The sequence below is a fragment of the Chiloscyllium plagiosum genome, unplaced genomic scaffold, assembly GCF_037043375.1.
Source record: "Chiloscyllium plagiosum isolate Xiang-an unplaced genomic scaffold, Cpla_swu_hap1 HiC_scaffold_28, whole genome shotgun sequence".
Lineage (NCBI taxonomy): Eukaryota > Metazoa > Chordata > Chondrichthyes > Orectolobiformes > Hemiscylliidae > Chiloscyllium > Chiloscyllium plagiosum.
In genome coordinates, this window is record NW_028270166.1 from 6,399,295 (window position 1) to 6,409,029 (window position 9,735).

Genomic DNA, 9,735 nt, shown 5'->3' on the forward strand with positions numbered 1-9,735 from the left:
AGTATCTTTGAAATTTCCATAAAAGGAAAGCTTTGAGGAGCATTTAAAGTCGCACTGCCTGATTTATTTTTGGCTAAAATTTAAGGGGATGGTGCCATTTATAAATAGCTATTTTTTAAAAAAATCAGTGTTTACATTAAAACTTGTGGAAATATGAAATGCACTTCATCTTAAATCTAATCGAAAGAAATTCGTTTGTAAACATTTTGGCCACTCAACTATTCTTTATGATCTTCTGCTAGTTTTTTGTCCCTATGTAAGATTGCATTAGGGATGCTATACAAAATTCTCACGATTATTGCTTTTGAGACACAGTAGAAGTAATGTAGTTTATCAACAACAGCATTTACTCCACTGCAACCATTCTTCTAGTTCAATTTGGATTGTGCCTTTATCTGACCTCACTGAAATTTTCCCATTGCAAGATTCTCTTGAGAAAAAGATTAAACCAATGGTCAATACGATGCTGAATCTCACGGGTGATATATTGATTTCAGGTTGTGCAGAAGGATGTGGATGGATCTGTCAGATGGGCAAATGGAACTTAGTCTTGAAAGATGTGAGGTGATGCACTTTGAAAGAAGTAACAAGACAAGGGAGTACTCAATGAATGGCAGAACACAAGGAAGCTCAGGGGAATAGAGGAATCTTGGGGAGCTTGTTCACAAAATCTCTGAAGGTGGCAGGACAGGTTAGTAAGGTGGTTAAGAAGGCACGCAGGGAACTTGCCTTTATCAATTGTGGCATAGATTATAGGAGCATGGAAGTTGTGTTGGAACGGTACAAAACTTTGGTTAGGCCACGACCAGAGTACTGTGTGCAGGTCTGGTCACCGCACTATAGGAAAGATGTAATTGCCATGCAGGGGGTGCAGAGGAGATTCATCGGGATGTTGCATGGAATGGAGCATTTCAACGATGAAGGGAGACTGGATAAGCTTAAATTGTTTCTTAGAAAGCTGAGAGGGGACACGATAGACATGTATAAGGTTATGAGAAGTGTGGACAGGTGGTTAGAAAGCAGCTACTCCTCTTAGTTGACGTATCAATAACAATGAAACATAATTTTAAATTACAAGGCAGGAGGTTTAGAGGGGATTTGAGGAAAAGTGTTTTCAACCAGAAGGTGGTGGGAATCTGGAATGCACTGCCTGGGAAAGTAGTCGAGGCAGGAAACCTCACAAACTTTAAAAAGTACTTGAATGTGACATAACATTCAAAGCCATGTGGGGGTTCGATGGCCTAGTGGTATTATCGCTGGACTGTTAATCCAGAGAGTCAAAAAGTGTGGCACTGGAAAAGCACAGTAGGTCAGGCAGCATCCAAGGTGCAGGAGAGTCGATGTTTCGGCCATAGCCCTTCATCAGGAATGTGTGGGGGTGAAATGCTCCATTCCATGCAACATCCTGAGGAATCTCCGCTGCACTCCCTAAAGGACATTCCTGATGAAGGGCTTATGCCCGAAACTTTGACTCTCCTGCTTTTGGATGCTGCCAGACCTGCTGTGCTTTTCCAGCACCACACTGTTTGACTTTGATCTCCAGCATCTGTAGTACTCACTTTATCCTGTTAAAACCAGAGACCCAGATAACGTTCTGGGGACCTGGATGTGAATCCTGAAAACAAACTATATAAAGATATATTAGGACATAGGAGATGGATTATAAGGAGCATCTTAAAGGAGGAAACAGACGTGGAGAGATTTAGGGAGGAAGCTCAAGAGCTAACAGCCGAAGCAGATAAAGCCAATAGTGGATCAACTAATATTGGAAAATGTATAAAATCAGACTTGAGGAATGCAGGCTTGTGAGTCTGGAGGAATTGACAGAAATAGGGAGGGTTGTGGGGCTGGAGGAAGTTACAAAAAATGGAGGGTTAAGGAGATGGAGGAGGTTATAGAGAGGTAGGGCTAAGGTCATGAAGGGATTTGAAAACAAATACGGTGATGAAGAGAGAATGAAAGCTGAAAATTATATTTGAAGAAACCCAGATGAATAAAACAAAGGTGGGTAAAAACACAAAAGCAGTAGAGTTCCTCATAATATAATATGACACTTTCAACAGAAAGGGCTGTGAAGCAAGATCTCATCAGGATTTTTGCCTGATCCTGCAGTTTTGTACAAATGTATGTAGATTAGTTTCATTCAGCCCATTCCTCAGATGTTTTAGGCCATTTACAGAGAAAAAACAAAAATGTGCGCACACAAACACAAGTGGGGAGAAAGCACAGTTCATCTGAAATTTTAGTGACAGGTACAGCCCTATAGGAAAGTATTAGAATGTAGTCCTTGCATCCCGTCAACATGAAAAGGAATCAGTGCCCTCGCCACTGTGAAGCCTATCTGTAATTGCTTCCTTCTTCAAACACATTCATGCTCTCTCTCTCTCTCTCTCTTTCTGCCTATGCAAAGGAGTATCAAATCCCTGGGCTGTCTCTTAGATGTTTCCAGAACACTGTAGGTGACTGAACATCCAGTAAATGAAATAATATTTGACAGGCCCCTTCCTTTCTCTTCTCTGTCTCTTTTAACATCTCTCTGTACCTCACTCCCTCTCTGTTACATCCTCTCTTTCCTCTCCCTCAAAGTCTAGTTTGCTCGACTCCTCTCCATCTCTCCCCCTACACCCCAACATTTCTTTCATACTCTCTCCTCAATGTCTTTCATCCGAGTGCCTTCTGTATTTTCTTTCTACCAGATGTCCTCCGTCTTCATCTCTGTCTTTTCGGTACAAAAGAGTTCATGCCTGGGGTGAGAACAAGGCTGGCATTTATTGGCCATACTGGCTTTCCCTGACTGAGAGGCTTATTTAGCCACATCAGAGGGCATTTAAGTAAGTGTGGGACTGAAGTCACATGGAGGCCCAGGCAGGGCAAGGACAGAAGATTTACTCTCCTTAGAAATATTAGTTTTTAAAACTTATTTTGCAGGTTGTGGGTGTCACTGGTTAGGTCAGCATTTATTGTCCATCTTTAATTGCCCAGATGGAAGTTACAAGTCAACCATATTGCTGTGGGCCAGACCAGGTGAGGACAGCAGATTCCTTCCCTTAAGGACATTAGTGAATCAGGTGGGTTTTCAGTGCAAATGTTTTGTGGTCACTACTAGAACAACTGTCTATTCCAGATAGCCCCTATGGACCTCTCAGACCGTCAATTTAATGACATCACCATCACCTTTCTGAATGAGTCACCTGGGCTTTTCATAAGAATCATGTCCACATTTTACTGACACGGGTTTTTAATTTCCAGATTGGTCTCAGATTGATAAATACCTATCAGTATGGTAGTGTCCCTACCACTGGGTTAGGAGGCCTGGATTCAAGTTCCAACCATTCCAGAGCTGTGTAATAACATTACTGAATGGTAATAAAGGAAGCCCATTGCTTCCTTTTTACAATGTTGAATTCAATGTTTTAAATTAACATATGGCCAGACTTGAATTTTGAGTGCAGACAGCTTGAATGATTGACAGAACATGTTGCAACTTTGAGGTAAAGTTTGTAAACCGTCACAGATCCTTTTCCTTAGGTCATACCTGAATCTGCTGTAAACTCATTGATAGAGATTTGTTGCTATATTTAGATAATTGTGGTAAAAACCAAAAGAACTGTAGACGTTGTAAATCAGAAACAATAACAGAAATTGCTGGGAAAAATCAGCAGGTCTGGCAACATGTATGGAGAGAAATCAGAGTTAACGTTTCATGTCGAGTGACCCTTCCTTAGACAATTGTAGTGTTGTGTTCCTACAAAAGTGGGAGAAGGCAAAATAAATGAATTTCAGTCTTTTATTTTTTTCTGGAAATTTTCGTCTTCCTATTTTCTGGAAGACTGAGGGAGCCAAAGTATTCTTTTTAACAGACCTCAAGAAAGCATGAGTTAGGCTAGGAAGTAGTGTAATACTGACTTTCAAGTCAGTATCTTGAGTCAGAAGGATTGGCAGGGTGTAAAGGAACAAGAAAGGAGTGGTGACCACAGCAATATTGATTTGACTTTAGAAAAGACACACATATTTTGCAATTAAAGAGATAGCACAGCGGCTGGAGGGTAACAGGCAATTCTCAACAGAGGGTTTTTCGTCGCATTTTTTCAAGGATTACAGGATTTCTAGAAGAGATCCTCCAACATGAATGTTCAACTCTTGGGGTTTGGTGGGAGTTAAAAGCCTAAGGCCTACTTTGAAACCTTGGAAACGTTGCATTGCTTTCTGCGTTTGAAAGCTCTTTCCTATTTTTAGAAGCAGATTACAGTGCCAACTAAAGGGAGCTTGCTACAGTTTCCAGAATGGTTCTCTCACACATCCATCAGTGGCTCCTGTTGCTACACATCCTGGAGCTTTTAGCTGACTAGGGTATGGTGGTGTAGCCTGTTATATACTGGATAAACCAGAGCACATCAGCTCAAATCCCATCATGAAAATTCAAATTCAGTATTAAGTACCCGACTACTAACAAGTCAGTCCATAAAGTTGTTGGGTTAAATTGACCATAAAACTGTTGGGTTATATTTAAATATCCAAGTGGTTCACTAATGTGCATTAGGGGAAGAAATCTGCCATCCTCACTAGGTTTGGCCTTGTATACACAAAGTTATAAACTGAAGTTGGCCATTTGGCCCCTTAAGTCTGCTTTGTCATTTGATAACATCATGGCTAACTAGATTGAGGACTCCTGTTCACTCCCTTGGCAAGGCACTAGTGTAGCTGTAATGCCCCAAACTGGTAATCCAGACTTGAGGTGAATGTCTGGGATGTCTGGGCCATATCTCATCATGTCCAGCGAAATTTGCATTCAATAGAATTTGGACTTTTTAAAAAGACTAGTCTCATGGAGATCATGTAACCAATATTATAAATACCTACTTGGTTTACTAATGCCCTTTAAGAAAGGAAATCCTTACCTGGTTAGCCTACATATAACTCCCTCACAGAAATGCGGTTCTTTCTTAACTGTCCTCTGAAGTAGCAAGTCATTCAGTTGTATGAAAATGTTAACAATTCAAAATGGTTCACCATTACTTTTTCAGTTGGGGCCTGCTGAGTTTTCCCAGCAATTTCTGTTATTGTTTCTGATTTACAACGTCTACAGTTCTTTTGATTTTTACCACAATTATCTAAATATAGCAACAAATCTCTATCAATGAGTTTACAGCAGATTCAGGTATGACCTAAGGAAAAGAATCTGTGATGGTTTGCAAACTTTACCTCAAAGTTGCAACATGTTCTGTCAATCATTCAAGCTGTCTGCACTCAAAATTCAAGTCTGGCCACATGTTAATCTAAAGGCTTTGTCAGCAGCACTAACATCTCAAGAATTAATTTGAAAAAACATTATAATTTTCTTTATTTGTTCATAAGATGTGGGTGTTGCTGGCTAGGCCAGCATTTATTGCCCAGACTTAATTGCCCTTGAGAAGGTCGTGGTGATATGCCTCTTGAACTGCTGCAGTGTTTGGGGTTGGTGGTCGGTACATCAACAACATTGTAAAGGAAGTTCCAGGATTATGACCCAGTGATGGTGAAAGAAATGATGATATAGCTCAAATCAGGATGATTTGTGGCTTGGAGGGCATCTTGCAATGGGGTAGATCTCCCATGCATCTGCAACTCTTGTCCTTCCATGCGATTGTGGTCATGGGTTGAGAAGATGCTGCTACAGGATGCGTGGTGAGTTTCTGTAGTGCATGCTGTAGATAGAGTTAAAAATCACACAACACCAGGTTATAGTCCAACAGGTTTATTTGGAAGTATGTCCTAGTTTTCAGAGCAGCATTCTGAAAGCTAGTACTTCCAAATAAACCTGCTGGACTATAACCTGGTGTTGTGTGAGTTTTAACTTTGTCCATCCCTGTCCAACACCAACACATCCACATCTTGTAGATAGTACACACCGCTGCTACTGAGTGTTGGTATTAGAGGGAGTGGATCTTGAATATAGTGGATAGGGTGCCAATCAAGCAGGCTAACTGAACTGTAACACGGAATTCTCCCTTTTACATTTATTTATATCTTGTATTTTACAGTTTAAAAAACAAAATATCTGCTTCCAACTTCAGGTTCTTATTCCCTTTTTATCAGATTTGTACAAAACTATTTTGTATTGACAAAACTTATAGTCTTCTGCATTCCATGACCATCTGGTACAGTTCTTTGTTAAAATATTTTAGAGTTTAACACTAGGTATTAAGTTAGACATCGTGCATAGCAGAACTTCATAACACAACAAACCCTTCCCTTCAAAAGAAAAATTGGGAGCTGAAACAAAACTGACTCAGTAGGGGGTGCGACTGTAGTGGAAGATCTAGTTCATGCAGCTCATGGATGCTAATTTATGAATTGTACTTGATGTAAAATAGATTCTGGAGGCTCTTTGTTTGCACATGCCCATGGTCCATCCATCTTCTCTTTGTCCTTGGTGCAAAATTAAATGCTATACTGTCTGGAGATCCTTAAATTCTCAAGGCCCAGCATTAGTTCCAGTGATTATAATAGCATCCTTTGTGTAAGTTGTATACACAGTGCAGCATGTCTTTAATATGCACCTCCAACACTGCCTCGCCAAAAGCACTGAAAGCATATTCTTTCCCTCATCAAGTTTAAGTTATTTTTCTCAACGCAAAACTTGAGCCAGTGTTCCTGTTTTCAATTCAGTTTCTTTTTCTCTGCTCCCTCTTGCTGCATATTTTTAACTTTTTCATGGATATTCCCTAAGAAATCATTTGTATTTCATGGTCTATTGAATGAAGTCTGTGTGTTTTTTTTATATTCTGGAATATTAACATGACAAAGAAGAGGCCCCTGTGAACTCTATGCACCTTTAGACCCCTGCATCAACCTCCTGAATAGCAAGTTCCCCATTCCCCACTCTGTCAGCATAACAAGCTGAAACTTAGTCCGGTCTTGTTTAAACTCTTTATTGAAGTAATTTAATATCCCAGCGCAATATTTCTCATATACTGTTTGGAAAACACACACACACACACACACTTTGAGCTGTGCCATCTGTGAATGTTTGTGAGCACTTGGTATTATAGGTTGGGCGCAACCTGAGAACAGTTATCACCAGAATTTTCTTTTTCTGTACAATTTCCTGAGAAATAACATTTCCCAACCATTCCCTACAACCCTTCAGCACACACATCACTCCCCCATCACATCTTTCTTCCTCATCCTCTCCTCAGCTCTCTGTTAAGACCCACACTATCTCCTGAACCACCTGTATCAGCCCAGACTATGAGTGTCATCACATACCATTGGACCTTAAGAGTCATCACAGCAGAAAGTCCCACTTTGTCCTTCCCCGCCACACACAATTTCTGTTGGTTATTCATTTCCAGTGAGTGTGCATTGCTGGGAAAGCTGACACTTAGTGTCCATCTCTACTCACCCTGACTAAGGCCACTTCCCAGGTGCTTCTGAGTCAACTACAATGATGTGAGTCTGGAGTCAAATGTACAGCAGGCCAGCTCAGGGCCCAGGTTTCCTTTCCTAAAGGACTTTATGAACCTGTTGGGTTTTAAAGCAAGAGTGACTTGCATTGACATAGCACCTCACACAACCTCAGGACCTCCCAGAACGGTATTACTGCCAATTAATGTACATCTGAAGTTCAGTCACAGTTGTAATACGGAACTGTTTGTCACCTCAATCAAATGACAACATGTCTAACGATGTTGCATTCCTTTAGTACTGTCCCTGAAGGCTCAGCCTTCATTAAGTGCTCAAGTGACAGAAATGGGATTTGAGCCCAGTCTGCAGATGAGCTCTCCTTGAGAAGTTAGTTGAGCATCATTTGGAACAAGTGGAAGCATCCGCACCAGGCAGTTCACACAGTCCTGTTGAGGAGGGAATTCCAGGATTTTTAACTGAACAACAATGAAATCAATAGCTTGTCATTTGGTAGCACAGAAATTGAGCATTGCTGATAAAAGGCACATTTTGTCATCTTTTACTCGTCAAGACAACTTGCAAGAATATTAGTGCAAGGAGAAGCCAACATTTATATTTGATGTGCTAATTGGAAAGGAACAAGAGAAAGCCACTTTGAGTCTACTCCCCCATTCAATAAGGTCATGGCTGATCTGATTTAACCTCAACTCTACATTTCCATATATCCCCAACAATCTTGCATCTCCTTGGTAATCAAGAACCTACCTGCTTCTGCATTAAAAATATTTAAACAGACTGTGATCACTGCCTTCTGATAAAGGGAATTCCAAAGACTCACAACCGTCTGGGAGAGAAAACATTTCCTCATCTTTGACTTAAATGGGAAAGCCCTTAGTTTTAAACTATGACCCCTAGTTCTAGATTCTCCCACAATAGGGGATACAGTCCCAACCTGTCTAGTCTTTCCTTATGAAGCAACTGAAAGTGTTTGGCAAATAGATTCTGATTTGTCGAGATGTTGTCATGGAGAATGCATTCATTAATGCTGATTGACAGTTAACAGTCTGGCTTTGTTTAAATTTTGAACAGGCAATTTGACTCTGATTCTGAAGAAGAGTGATTGGACTTGAAATATTGTCTCTGTTTCTCTCTCCACAGATACTGCCAGACCTGCTGAGTTTCTCCAGCGCTTTCTGTTTATATTTCAAATCTCCTGCAACTGCAGTGTTTTATCTTTATTACATTAACTCTGATTGGTTGGTTTTTCCCTTGAATTTGTATTCTTCCAAAATGTCCTGATGAGTACAAGATGAAAGGCCTCAACAAAATGTCAACAATACTGAAGTCAATCGAAAAGAAAATTGGACAAAGAGTAGAATGAGTCAAGTCAATTCTACCTAGTCCCACCAAAACCCAATTTCACACAAATAAATACTGTATTTAAAACCATCTTCTGGGTTCCAGAAATTTTTTTTCATTTGTTCCAAATACAAAAATGGAGCAGGTGTCGATGAATTGGCTCCTTCGATATGATCATGGCCAATCTTCTATCTCAACAGAAGAGGATGCAGAGGAGATTTACCAGGATGTTGCCTGGGCTGGAAGATCTCTTAAGAAGAATCTTTGGACAGACTGGAGTTGTTTTCCTTGGAATAGACGAGATTATTAGGGGATTTGTATAAGACGTACAATGCCATGAGAGGCATAGACAGGAAGAACCTTTTCTCCTTAGAAAGGAGTCAATGACAAGGGGACATAGATTTAAGGTAAAGGGCAGAGGTTTAGAGAAGATGTGAGGAAATATGTTATTACCCAGAGGGTGGTAGGAATCTGGAATTCACTGCCTGCAAGGGTGGGAGAAGTATTGAGATGTGCACTTGCAATACCAAGGCACACAAATCGTGGGCCAAATGCTGGGAAATGGAATTAGAAGAGTGAGATGGTTGTTTTTGACCAGTCGATTGGATTGATTCTCTGAGAGATCAATAATCTATAAATTTCAGTATTGCACATACTCAACAATGGAGTATCCATAACTGAGTGGAGTAAAGAATTTCATAGACTCAGAAATACTTTCAATGAAGAAACATCTTTTTATCATAGTTCAAAATAATCAAATTCTCCTGTTGTAGATTCCCTAATGGGGGTAACAGCCTCTCAGTGTCCATCCTGTCAAACCCCAACAAACAAGACGTTTGTATATTTCAATGATGAGTGAAAGCCTGATGTATCCATTCTCTCACTGTGGGACAACCGTCTCATCAAGTGAATCTCTGGGGCAACTATAATCTTCCTCATAAATGAACACGTTGTTACAGGGTCATAGAGTCATACAGCATGGAAACAGAC